This window comes from Bombyx mandarina, chromosome 04, assembly GCF_030267445.1.
Source record: "Bombyx mandarina strain Sakado chromosome 04, ASM3026744v2".
Lineage (NCBI taxonomy): Eukaryota > Metazoa > Arthropoda > Insecta > Lepidoptera > Bombycidae > Bombyx > Bombyx mandarina.
The window spans coordinates 4906897-4921882 of NC_143211.1; the positions used below are offsets into that span (position 1 = coordinate 4906897).

General features: G+C 38.8%; 1 protein-coding gene across 2 annotated transcripts in view; it reads left to right on the forward strand.

Moving 5' to 3' along the window:
- Nucleotides 1–14986, forward strand: part of Phb1 (prohibitin 1) — a 67519-nt gene that overhangs the window by 617 nt on the left and 51916 nt on the right. The window lies entirely within an intron of this gene.

Sequence of the window (14986 nt, forward strand, 5' to 3'; positions counted from 1 at the left end):
ATGACAAAAAAAAAGACACGAACGTAAAAATGTATGTTTTAAATCGTAAATTTACCCACAATGTAGATTGGTATCAACGCGTGTTCTACTTAGATATGTAGATAGCGGGTAATAGCTTGTAGCTTGTTTAACTTGCTAAGCGCTCAGGTTGTAGATGCATAGATAAGGCGAACCCTTGGTGCTAAGATTATTATGGTATTAAATTACTAATACCTGTAGAATAGAAAAGGACCTTATGTATAATATCTTGTTTAAATTCAATCTGGTTAAGCTTTTTTAACTTGGTAATCGCTCAGATTGTAGATACTAGATAAGTTGAGTCTTGGTGTGGAGAAAATTAGTTTGTTAAGCCAAACTTGCTACATAGATAGTAATTTATTTTCTTTTCTATTCTAATCGCAGCGAAGTTCAAGGAGCTCTTTTTTCCCCTACCTAATAGTAAGGTAAGGAGCTATTTCAACTGCTCACCTACCAGTAGGTGAGCTACCTACCTAGCTATCAATCTGAAAAAGTGCTAACACTGACCCTAGTGAGAGCACTGCTTCACTGAATCTACCACCAGATCGGTGTTCGGTGAAACTCATTGAATTGTGTCTATGGGGGAGCACAAAACCCCAATTACCTTAAGACGTTAGATCAAAGCTCTTATCATTAAAATCGACAACCACTTCATCCCGATACCCGTGCTTCGCAGTAAGTCATAAGTAGAAGTAGGAATTTGCAGTAACACATAGACCTGTATAAACTAACAACACATCCTGTCAACTACATATATGTTGATTGATTGAAAAGACTATTTTCAACAAATTCGCTAAACAGTACATTTATTCCGTCAAATCGATACTCAAAAGCACTTTACAGAATTTGATTGGTTTTACAATAACAATAATTTGATTATTAAGCGTTTTCTGGAAACTATACAATCTCGTAGCGGTAAGCGGTCTCTTGGTCCACCTGACGCTAAATAGTTATCGAAGCTCACAAACGACGTGAGTACCATCACGCATCTTAAGAGGTAATGTCGAAGAATCATTAGTATTGTACGATGGCTGTCCCACCCTTCAAACGAGGAACCAGTGGTGGCTTCGCTGTAGAAATGGGCAGGATGGTGATACCCACCGGTGCAAGCTTCTTTTTTTTTCCTTTCTTACCTATGCTAATAGCCTTGCGAGGCTATTTCAGCTTCGCCCTAATATGTAGGTGAGCTCACGGGGCTCAAACCGGAGAGTTGCTAACACTGACCCTAGCAAGAGCAGTGCTTCCCAGAATCTACTACCACGGGATCGGAAACGCGACCCACTGAAAAGATCCAGCGAGAAACTCAGTGGGCTGTGTCTATGGGTTAATTCGCTTGTCGAGCCCTTCGTTGCAAGCGACAGGTTCGACGAGGACGGTGACCGGTGCTTGTGGTACCTAAAAGCACCGTTAATGGTTCCGGAAGATCCGTAATGACGTGTTTTGGGCGACGTCGACAGGCTTCATAATAATAACGAAACACTTACAACTCAGGCACCGATCAACATAATCCACGGTACCGTAACAATATTACCGGTAATTTCTTAATTATCGAACTACAATAATAAGTGATTGAGAACGCTGTCGAACACAAAGCCGTGCGATAGTACAAAAGAGGTGACCTTGACGATTTATAATGATAAAAAAGGTTCATTTACACCGTGCTGCAACTGTTGAATAAAGACCATTGTGAGAGGACACTGCGCCCACATGGCGGTCCCGTCTAACAGGTGTTGCATTGTTATATGCAAATTACAACTTTCGCTCTCGTCCTATACAATTTTTAGGGCCCAGTGTGCTATTTTGATTTAATGTGGATCAGTGGAATATGCGGTCGTAGCTGTTTGCACAGGCACTGGATGTTCGAAGCGGGTTTCGTCTCTGAAAGCCGATGCTTTAACTGACTCTGGAACTTAGTTTCAAGCTATAAATCGTTCCTTTTCGTAGTTTTAATATAAAAACACCCTAAATGTAAATTTTGCAGTTTATTCAAGTTTTATTAAGCACATAATTGATGAAAATCTTTTTAAATTCGACTATCGCCTACATAATTATGACATACAAAACCTGAATACATTTATTCTTATACTAATATTTTACGGAACTAATCTCGACCGTACAGCACCATGCTCATACTAGTATATTCATATCGGTATGCTGCGCTGGGACAAATACTCCATAGAATAAACTATGCTAATATTTACTTGTCATAAAACAAACGGCCAGTTCAAAACTAAAGGTATAGATCTTGAAACACATAAACTAAATTACACGCGCACTAAAACTATTTACCAGTCTGACGTGATTGGTCAGTTCGGAACCAGTTTGAGCACTCAAATCAAAACAAGTAAGCCTTTATATCAAATCAAGTCGAAACTCAAAGGGGTATGAGAAACGACTTGCTAATAGCTTGTCTCGAAGCGAGTATTGAATTAAACGGATAAATTGCGCGAATAATTCATAGGGGAAATTTAAAACTGAAAAAAAAAAAAACATTCTACGGAATCTTCAAATTGAAAATAATTTAAAAAAGAACAACTGTATTGTTAATTATAATAGAATTTGAATTTCTTAGTTGTTAATAATTCCTATTTCTTTTCCATTTTCATTTCTATTTAAAAAAAGATCAACAAATTACCGCATGCCTTAAGTAGTCAATGAAAGAAAATCGCTGAGTGGAAAATTAACAAATTACCAAAACGATTCAAGTAGATAATTAGAATTATTCAATGAGATTATTATTCCATTAATTACAAACGTAGATATCTGAGCTTCGAATCTTACTCATCAGCACAGGCTGCCAGTGAGCTTTGTAAAATAATAACATGTTTAAATTTACCTATTGTTTTTTAAAATAGGCTTTAATACCAAAATACAAAGTTGAAGATACAAACTTCAAGCTTTGTATCTTCAACCAAGAACTTAACAGAAAAACTCGCTGCGTTCACAAATCGGTATAAAAGAGATCTAAAAAAAAAAACTGAACTTCAATGTCACGACGAAAGAATTTACAAAAATATTACAAAACATGTAATCTACATATTATATAAATACAATCTAAAATCTAGGCACATATACAAACGTTAACGAAGAACGCAGAGTAACGTCCTCGGAATGACGCGAGTATGTTCAGGTGTGTTCCACATACACGTTATGTTTGCGCACTGTGACGGTAAGGTAACGTCTGAAATATCTGTGACAACAGATACCTACTGTTTCGTTATTGCGATGGATTTATTCTGTTCTATAATAATTCAAAAGAAGAAAGGGAAGCCGACTTTAAAAAAAAAAGTAAGTTGATGTTTATCGATTCCATAAATTAAATTTACACAAAATTATTGGTGGCAGAACGTCTTGTGAGTCCGCACGGGTAGTTACCACCACCATGCCTATTTCTGCCGTGAAGCAGTAATACGTTTCTGTTTGAAGGACAGGGCTGCCGTTTACCTGTAAAAACTGAAACTTAGAACTCATGTCTCAAGATGGGTAACGGCATTTACTTTGTAGATGTAGATGTAGATGTCTATGGACTCCAGTAACCACTAAACACCAGGTGGGGCGTCATTTCATCCAGGCATCGATTAAATAAAATAAAATTTTAAAAATCCTCGCGCATAGTACATCATTAAATAGATAAGCAAAATGAAATACTAACTTAGACTGAGAAACAAATCACATAGATATTTACTGACGCACATATTTTCGAATTTATGATCGTAGCGTCCATACTTTAAACAATTTACATTACGGGCAAAGTTTTATTTCGCACAGACACAATTATATTCATTACAGAACTTCCGACTAATCAAGTTCAATCGAAAAATCGTATGCATTTTTTTCATTCATATACCTAATATTTCCCAAGTACTAAATTATATACTTGGGAAATATTAGGATGGGAAAACAATCTAAATTTATGCCCGGACGAGAGATAAAAATAAACAAGTCCGATTCCCAATTTCATACAAATAAAGTTGCACATTAAAACTCTGATTGTGGGTCTTCAAATAAAATTTATTTAATCTTGAGGACGAAAGGAATCGAAAACTCCATGGACGAAATCATTAAATACAAAAGGCTAGTTTTCATCTTAATACAAATTTAATAAATATTCCACCCTACGTCTTTGTTTACTGTAAACATTGATTTTACCTTGCACAAGTGTACGTGTCTAACATATTTTTCAGTTGAAGGTTATAACATTATTTATATAACAAGAATAAACATATGTTTTAGATTTAAAGCCGCTACATGGGGTTAAACATATAAATATTATTATTTTCTCTATTCATATTTTCTTTAAATAACAATAAATTTTCAACGGTATTCTAATCTATTTTAATCTGTTTGTAATGAGCACAAGGTTTTAATTGTCATGGCAGTGACGACAAATGAAAAATGGACACTAAACAAATTACCAATGTAGTACCTCTGTTGGTTAACGAAATTTGTAAGAATATCATTAGTTTTACATTAAAATGGCTTACGTTAAAACGTTGGCCATTATAAGCGGCAATGATCACTTACCATCAGGTTGGCCGTAATTTTGTGTATTATGGAATCTCGTGAGACTACGAGATTGTCAGAAATATCCAATTAAATTATTCAAATTAAGTGCAATACCTATGAAACGTAAAGCTTTTATTTTCTTTGTCTCACAGTTATACATCATGAGAAGATCACTACTACATTAATTTGGTTCTTAGGCTGACTCTGCAGATCTAAGTTGTAAGATATAATTAAAAGTACTCATATATATTTATGTGTGTATGTGTGTAAATTACCTACAGGTAATTTTTTCCTAATGATTCTTTTCAACCTGATGGTTGTCTGGAAGAGATCGCTCTTAGCGACAAGACCGCCAATTGTACTTTTTTTGTATTTAATGTTTTGCATTTTTTATTTGTTTTGTGTACAATATAGCATAATCTCTACCCCTCTCTCTCTCTCTCTCTAATGACTTAATCTCGTATTTAATATTTTCTTATTTAATATCTCTTAGTGCCGGAAGACTAAACGCGAATGACCGTAAAAGTAGCTTTAATTATATCTACAACTCGCGACAACCGTAATTCGAAACAGTATAATGAATCTTATCAGACGTATGACTATCTAATAAAGATCTTACTAAACAAACCTAATCCAGTATCTACAATGCGTACCTAACTTAAAACAAATAAGCGCATAGCTTAACCGAAGCTTCAATGCAATCAAGAAAGATTATAGTTCCGAAATGAAAAACTTATCATCAACAAAATCCGAACCAGGATAAATTTCAACTACAAAAAAAAGCGACAATAAAAACGTTGTTATTTAAACATCAATCTCTGTGAGAGAAATCGAAACACATTTTTAAATTCATCAACGACTTTGCACCGTCATTGTTCTACGTATGTATATGTACGATAGAGCACAAATTTCACATACGTCAATTAATATTAATAGACGCAGAAGGCGAAATCCGGAGAAAAAACGGCGCCGGCAACGAACCTCTGTTGTTTTAATCATTGTTTTTCATGCGAATCCGTTTTTTTCGATAAAAATGATAAGTCACGTTACATTTGCGTTAAAACATATTTTTTTTAAAGTTTCTACACTTTTTTTTCTAATGAACACTGCGAAATTATTATAGAATTAGCACTAAATTAGTTTTGCGTGAAAGTTTATTAATAAACATTTTTTTGCTTGGCTCACTGCGATTGAAAATTACCACTACTCTGCATAGGAATTTAGTCAAGGAGTTAGGAATAAACCTAGATAAAATTACTTACAACTATTACGCAGGAATAAACGGAAAGACGTAAGTTCACTCGGATCAAATTTAGTAAATTTAGCATGTATAAATGAAATATTGCCAGCAATGTATAGGAATTTTGTTTAAGCCATCCGTGAACATAAAATTTAAGCCGTCTGCTTTCCTATGTTTTTTTCTACAGCGTCAAAAGAAGTAACGGTCATGACGAAATTGAAAAGGTTCTGTTCAGTGCTGTTTAGTTACGGAACCCTAACGAATAAATTTGTCAAATTCACAACTTTTGTTTCTAAATATTTTACAGTACTGACATTGGTTGATGTGCGTAAGACAATTTTTGGAACGAAGTTCCTTATCGCGCGTTGTGAAAGGGGGCTAGACGGAAAAAATTCTTACGAAAAGTTGTCACGACACTTTTTAGATCCGTCATTCTGACCAATCAACGTGTAGGCGCTTATCGCGTGACATTGCTCGTATCCGATTGGTCCGCGTAATGAGTACAGTTTCTCGAGATAGCGTTTCAACAATAGTAATTTAGTTCATAGTATTGTTTTTTCTTCTTCATAATGCCGTAATTTATTATTACAACTTAAAAAAAAATTACAATTCCTTCACTAATTAATCGAAAGGGACTTCGTTCCATCCGGGTGTCCCTTGACACCTCTGAAGTTTTACTTTTTTTTCCTACCTATGCTGATAGCCTTGAGAGGCTATTTCAGCTTCACCCTAGCGTGTAGGTGAGCTCTCAAGGCTCAAACCGGAACTGTTGCTAACATTGGCCCTAGCAAAAGCAGTGCTTCGCAGAATCTACGAAAAAACACGCAACAATTCTAATTATTATATGAGGCCGGCAGCGCAAAAGTGGCCTGAGCTTATCATAGTCAGTATGGAGGCAATAGTTATCTATAGGTGAAACTATGGATAGGCCAGGCCGGTTTTGCATCAAAATTTGTTATATTTTAAATAAATTCCAATATAGGTCTTATATGCTTGAATTAAAAAAATTGTGTTTTTTTTTTTGTGGAGGCCACTTTTGCGCTGATAGCGTCTTATATATCCAAAAACACGAAGAACCCAAATATTTGTGGCCGAATGTGCACAAATCGACCTTACTATGTGTGACCTTAAAAGCGGCTCGAATCCTCGAAACAAATTATAAAATGCCAACTCATCATCAATCAAACGGGCTCGATTCCATCAATATAATTTAGTTTTTTGTAATTTTTACCCGAAATCGCCCTCCGTGACTAGCAGGTTGACGGAGGCTCTTGCGCCAGGCACCGACCGCGAGCGCTTGGACCGACACGACTCGGTAACACCTAAAACTCATTTACAAATTGATTACATTTCAAATTGATATCAAAGACTCGTTACCCCGTTCGGCTGTTTATTCATTTTGTTTTACGAAGTCATGTTGTGAGAAAGTGAAATTGAATTCTGTTATAATAAAATAAAAATATACCTACGTTTTATGTAATTCTCGTTGTAAACTACATACGAATAACGCTGGTTGTTTTTTTTTTCAAATAGATGTATTTGAAAAAAAAAAGAAATTCCGGAACATCTTCTGAGGCAAACATTTAAAACAAAACAGATGAGCTTACGAGCTATGAGCTAAATGCTGTGGTTAGTAAAAATTCAATGATTAATGAAACACGAAAGTGTAGACAAAATTATCGGATGATATATTATACAATCTTAATAAAAGTAGGATGAGAGAATGATTAAAAGTGCTGCAGTCCGAGCTCGTGAAAAAGTAGGATGAGAGAATGATGATGAAATTCCGGAACATCTTCCGGAATTTCTTTGTTCAAAACGTCAACTAACAATCACGCCACGTTAACAGGTCCCGTGCTAAGTTCGTAAAGAACTTGTGTTACAGGTACCAGATAACGGAAATAAATGTAAGATTTTTATAATTCACATACATATATTTAATATACATCCATAACCCTGGAAAAGACATTTTATATTTATCACACAAATATCTTCCTTTGGCAGGATTCGAACCCGCGACCCCCTTGTATAGTGACCATGTCACTCACCACTACACCAGACGGCCGTTATTGACTAGTTCCGTCGTGAAACATCAGTAAAATTTTCCCATCCACGTCCCCATTCAAGCTCTTCGCCGACAGAGTACAGCAATTTCACAGAAACACTGACCTTTTCATCGAACGTGAGCGCCCAAAAGGCTTCGAAATTCTATTTTCCTATACTGAAAATCATCTGCGACATGTACGACGTTGGATGTTAGGCTCCCGTGTGGTGACATGTCGAAACGGTTTCGGCCATGGAGCGGACCGTAATCGGTTTTCTCCAATAAACGGCGATTAGACGCGCTGGCGTCAGCATGCCTGGAACAACCATGTACTGTTAAGCACGAAAGCTGATTAACAACTATTGTCTCGAAGTTATTTAACAAATAAATCAACAACGCTTGTAGCTGAAAGTAAGTATTGTATTTTTTGACGAAGCATGTTGCTGATAACTCTATTTCTGTAATCTGACGAAGCATGTTGCGGATAATAACATGTACTTTTAGGTTAGAAATATTAGGTCCTTTTTTTTATAATAAATTTTAAATTTCTGTAAAAATAATAAAGCAACTGTATAACTGTTTGTTTCATTTATTGATTTAAAATGGAGAAAGTGTGGGATAATTGTGTGTTATAGTGTTGTTTAATTATGCTAAGTTAATAAATAATAATTTTACGATAACTATAACTAATCGTTTGTTTGTAACTATTAATATACTTCTTTTAATTTATTTACTGCCATTGGTTACTCGACCTTTTACAATAGGTTCTTCAACTTTCTCAGTAAAATGGCAAGAATTTATCAAGGGCTTCAATATTTTTTTTAAGAATAATATCATTTCCAACGATTTTGTTTTATTTCCCCTTTATCTTATTTATTATTTAATCAATCAATAAAACTAAAGGGTTGAAAAACTGCCATTATAATACGTTTAAACCTGGAGAAAATACTAAATAGGCAAAATAAAACAATTCACATTACATATTTTTTTGCGTTTCCGCCAAAAATAATTTTAATCTAAAGAAATAATAAGAAAAATTATAAAAATATTTTCGTTGCTTAAATTCGCTTCAGTCAAAAACTACAACTGGTTTGTCTGTTAACTGTAGGTACCTATGTTTTGATACGGTGATGGAGGATTCGGATGGAAGATGAGGATTACCTCACCTTATCAAGCAGTAACTAGTCTATCATCTGTTCGTAGCGATTTTTAAGGATACTAAAGACATCTGATTGTTAAATTCCTTTTCATTATCCAAGTTCACTATATCCCAAAAAAAACCTGACATTAGACTGACAAGCACTCTCAAGACTCTAGGTAAACCAAAGTAAGCCACAACATGAAACCGGGCAGAACAAAAAATTATCAAATCTTTTATTATTAATTTTATTTATTTATTTATTTATGTACACACAAAAAAGAAGACATAGTACAGAGTAATAGGAAAATTATGTACAAAGGCACTGCTTATTTCTTTAAGAAATCTCTTCCAGCAGACCTGCGAGAGGATTTTTTTCGAGAGGAATTTTTCGAATGAAATACGTACTTAACAAATGTTCACGATTGACTTCCACGGTGAAGGAATAACATCGTGTAATAAAAATCAAACCCGCAAAATTATAATTTGCGTAATCACTGGTGGTAGGACCTATTGTGAATCCGCACGGGTAGGTACCACCGCCCTGCCTATTTCTGCCGTGAAGCAGTAATGCGTTTCGGTTTGAAGGGTGGGGTAGCCGTTGTAACTATACTGAGACCTTAGAACTTATATCTCAAGGTGGGTGGCGCATTTACGTTGTAGATGTCTATGGGCTCCAGTAACCACTTAACACCAGGTGGGCTGTGAGCTCGTCCACCCATCTAAGCAATAAATAAAAATAAAAAAAAAAGGATTATGAGAATAACAATTAAAAGTGATGAGTGTGCGTAGAACACCTAAAATAATAAATACAACATGAGAATTATAGTAATACACATACACATAGCAAATATTGTTAAACTTGAATACAAAATATTATAGTAAAACAGTATATACGAAGAGTATAGAACAATGATCATTCGGTTGATGAGAGATAGAATTTATCTTATATTATGTTATTATAGAATCTTTATTACTCCTCTCCTACTTGTTAAAAAACGTAACTAAATAACGCTTTTGCGATGGACTGTACAAACTACAGTCGTGACCAGACAGCGATTTCAATTATTATCTAGAAGTCGTTTCACGAGCTCGGACTGCAGCACTTTTAATCATTCTCTCATCCTACTTTTATTAAGATTGTATAATATATCATCCGATAATTTTGTCTACACTTTCGTGTTTCATTAATCATTGAATTTTTACTAACCACAGCATTTAGCTCATAGCTCGTAAGCTCATCTGTTTTGTTTTAAATGTTTGCCTCAGAAGGGTCGCACAGCGATTGATCTTGCATTTTGATTTCTGTTTAAAACATACTGCCAATGCAAAAGACAAAACGGGATGTAATTATTCCTAAATTTAGAGTCGTCATGTCTTAAAGGGATATTTTTTATAACCTACCTAATCGCTGGTACTCGACTTGAAAGAGTTTGTTAATACTGTTCCTAGCAAGTGCAGTAATTCACAGAATCTATCACCGGATCGATGTATACAGGATAGAGATTTTAGACCACGCATGTTATTAAAACAAAGTAAAGATGAGACTATGTTTACATTAACTAATCGGCGAACAATAGCCAATCGATCTTCGAAAAATATCAGGATAACAATATATGGGACATCTCTTATTATCTTCACAAGCAGACTGCACGACGCACTTCGAAGTGTGTGTGTTAATTTTGGACAGCCCACTGAGTTTCTCGCTGGATCTTCTCAATGGGTCGCGTTTCCGATCCGGTGGTAAATTCTGCGAAGCATTACTCTTGGCCAGTGTTAGCAACACTCTGGTTTGAGCCCTGTGAGCTCACTTACACATCAAGGAAAAGCTGAAATAGCCTCTCAAAGTTGTCAGCATAGGTAGGGAAGAAAAAAAAGTGGATTAATACTTATACTGTTCCAACGCGATAAATGTAGACAACACTACAATATCAAAAGCAATTTTTTTCCCGAAATAATTAAAGGGCGTTAACTGGTGTATGCATTAATCTACAAGACCGCAGACTACATAAAGTCTAGCCCTTTTGAAGATTAGACAAATGTTTATGTAATCTTAACGATAATGAAAATTAGCTAAGTTTTCTTATAAAGTTAAGCTTTTTTTTTTTTTTTTTTTTTTTCCTACCTAAGCTGAGAGCCTTGAGAGGCTATGTCAGCGTAACCCTAACTTTTGTAGGTGAGCTCACGGGGCTCAAACCTGATGACGTTGCTAACACGAACCCTAGCAAGAGCCGTGCTTCGCAGAATCTACCACCGGATCGGAAACGCGACCCACTGAGAAGATCCGGCGAGAAACTCAGTGGGCTGTGTCTGGGAGTTAATTTACTCGTCGAGCCCTTCGTCGCAAGCGACGGGTTCGACGAGAACGGTGACCGGTGCTTGAAGTACCTAGAAGCACCGTTAGTGGATCGGGAGGATCCGAGATGACGTGTTTTGGGCGACGTCGACTGCTTTCCATTCTGTCCGCAGGATCGGGAATGTAGTTACCGGCGGCCAGGATGAGAGGGTTCTCGTGTCGTGCCGCTTTATCGAAGTGGCGCATTGACGCCGACTGCATATACTTACTGGTGGACTCTAAGTCCAGGTCGTCATGGAGGTCGACGTTCCTGACGAACCACGGGGCTCCGACGGCTATCCTGCAAAAACGGGATTGAATAATTTGGAATGACTTTAAGTGAGTGCGGGCCGCGTGAGCGAACACTACACTTGCATAGGTCATGACGGGGCGTATGCAAGTTTTGTAGAGTGTCACCTTATTTCTAAGGGACATTTTACTTCGCCTACATATCATCGGGTAGAGACGTCCTAGAATGAAGGCGGCACGATCGCGTACCGTCTTGATGTGGGGGCGGAATGTCATCCTACTGTCGAGGGTGACGCCTAAATATTTGACCTTCGGGGCCCACGGTATGGGCTGGTCGAACATCGTGATTGGGCGAACGGCGGGGGCGGGGGTATTGACGCGCCTAGTCGGGAGGGGGATGCTCAGCGTGGTGTTCGGAGGGCGACCCCTTTTGAAGAGCACCGCTGTGCTTTTCGTGGGGTTAATGTCGATGCGCCACTTCCGGAACCACTGTCCCATGGTGGTAGCTGCGGTCTGAAGTCGTCGATGAAGCAACGCCTTCTTCCTACACGAGTAGTAGATGGCGGTGTCATCGGCGAAGAGCGCCAGATGGGTCTCCGGAGACCGGGGTATATCGTTGATATACAAACTGAATAGTAACGGGGAGAGGGCGGAGCCTTGCGGGACTCCGGCTGTGACGTGACGGGGCCGGGAACGCGTTCCCTCGACTCGATATCGGAACGAACGGTTCGACAAGTAGTCTCGTATGATGAGCACGAGTCTGTCTGGCACTCCCATGTTATACAGTTTGAATATCAAACCGTTGTGCCAGACTTTGTCGAACGCCTTCGCTATATCGAAGAAGAGGGCTCCTGTCGGAATGGGTTTCCGCCTGTTCAGCCCTAGTAAGATGTGCTCCGTGAGGCGGTGCACTTGATGGACGCACGAGTGTCTGGCGCGGAATCCAAACTGCTCGTCTATAAGAATTTTATTCGCGGATACGAAATCCCAGAGGCGTTTACGAAGGAGCCTTTCGTATAATTTGCCTATCGCCGGGAGGAGACTGATGGGGCGGTAACTCGCGGTTTCGTTATTCGGTTTGCCCGGCTTGTGTATGCCGATAACGTCCGCTTCTTTCCACGCCGCGGGAAAGATGCAGTTCGTCATAGCAGCATTTAATATCGTGGCCAACATCGTTATCAGTTGGGCTGGTAACAGTTTTAGCGCGCGGTTGCGGATGCCGTCGGAGCCGGGAGCTTTCCGTGGTTGTAGGCTATCGATCGCCTCCTTAACCTCGGAAGTGGTAATGGGGGGTAACGCGTCCGAGGGCGGCAGGGAAGCTCTGCGCTCGACCTCCCTGTCGACGAACTCGGTGTGTTCGGGGTCCGCGTGTTGAGTGCTGGTGGTGCACTGTTCTTGCAGTGCATCGGCCAGCAACTCTGCCTTGTCATCGTCATCGTAAGCCGGTGGTTGGCCTGAGGGGCGTACGAGAGGCGGCATAGTGACGATAGTTTCGGACTTGAGGGTCCTAGCTAGTCGCCAGTATGCTTGGTGAGTGGGCGCGAGTTCTTTTAAATAACTATCCCAGTTTTCGTTTCGGGCGTCGCTCAAGCGGGATTTGACCTCCCGCTGTAAGCGACGCATCCGCGTCCGGTTTGAATCCGTGGGATATCGATCGTAGGCCCGGATTGCCGCGTTCCTAACTCTTACGAGGTCCCTAAGATCGGGGGAAAGTCTGATGCGGTGGAAGCTATCCTCCACATCGACTTGCTTTGAAGATCTTGTGATCGCCGTCGAGACGTGATCAGTGAAGATGTTTATGGATTCGACGGTGTCCTCGGGGGATGGAGTTGAATCCGGGCCGCAAGGGAGGATTGGTGGAGCGGTGTCAGCTAAGCACGTGCCTAGCTTCTTCCAATCCACCATGGTCCTCGTATCTGGTTCGCGGTTGAGGGGGCGACCGAGCTGCATGACGACAGGTCGGTGGTCTGAGTCGAGTTCTGACATTGCCTCGATGGAGCGCAAGCGCAGCGTTACGTTCCTCAGCAGTGCCAGATCTATTGTGCTCGGACGACGCGCGGCGTTGTACGGATAGCACGTGGGGGTCGGGGGGTTGAATATTTCGAATGTGAGGTCGTCTATGAACGCGTCGAGACGCCTACCGTTCAGATTCGTGCGATGGCAGTTAAAGTTAAGCAAGAATAACTTAAAAACAATGGTGCAGCTCGCATATTCTAAGTCCGCAAGCAAGAATATCCCAGTACTTCTTACTCCTGTACTGAACCAGTGATGGGTTCCAATTAAAAGCATCTTCCAATAATATAAAAACGTATACGTTATGTCTAGAAAAGATCAATGTCGGTATGATTTCTACAGGTCAACCAAAGTCTTTCAAAAGAAAACAAAACAACGTAATGAAATTAATAATAAAAAAATACATTTTTATTACTCACACGCTTACATAATATTATGTCACGAAATTAACGGCCCGTGATATTTGTTTACATTCGAAATTAAAAATAAAAAGACACCCATACTTTACACCTCATCTTGAAGGAAAAAACACAACATTCCATCTGTCTTCTCTAAGCCTTCCAAAACGATAAATAAACACTAGTCGCACTCTCGTGTGGAGTAATGTACCAAGGATTTTATTATCAAAATCGTTCGATATTGCAACTGCAACAATACTGATCTCTAAAATAGTAACGACGATTTCGGTATTCTAATAGGAAAAAAAAATTAAATTTATTTTGTGCTTTTTTTACAACTTTAAAATAAAAGTAAATCAATGTAATCAACGCCGCGTGGATCTCATTTTCAATCAATGACCACATACCGAATGTGTTAAACACAAAGAAACGCTAATTGTAGTACTGTTTTAATGTCTTAATTTCTAATTCTTGTACGGAAATTTAATGCAATCTCGAACGACATCGAAGATAAGTGCATTCGAAGCCCGGCGCACGATAGCCGGCCCGAGGTGACGGCGCGGCTCAAAGCTTCGACAGGCGTCCAGCGCGGTTCATAATTAAGAACGGTGACTGTTGAAAAATGGCCGCCGCCCCCGGCCGGCCGTGAATAATCGTCGTAATTACGATTCGGAATAATTTCCAGCCAGTCATAGCGATATTATCGCTAGGTGTTGACGAGCGCTCGTTACGCGCACGCAGCTCAGACCATTCTAGCATACGCACGTGGAAATCGCTAGTCTTTCACAAACAGGGATTATAAGCTATCTAGCTAAGCAATACGCTGTACGGTTCTACTGCAGGCTTTAATCAACACCTTAACTTCGAAACATAGATTGCAATTTTCAATTCACGAAAGACATATTATCCTGACATAACATTAACCTGCATAACATTTCTAATCATAATAAAGTCGATTCATTTATCGACCCTCATTTTTTAAATCCATTTCACATTTTTCTCCAGTTGATTTTTTTACCTATCCACTTTATTATTTAGATCTGTC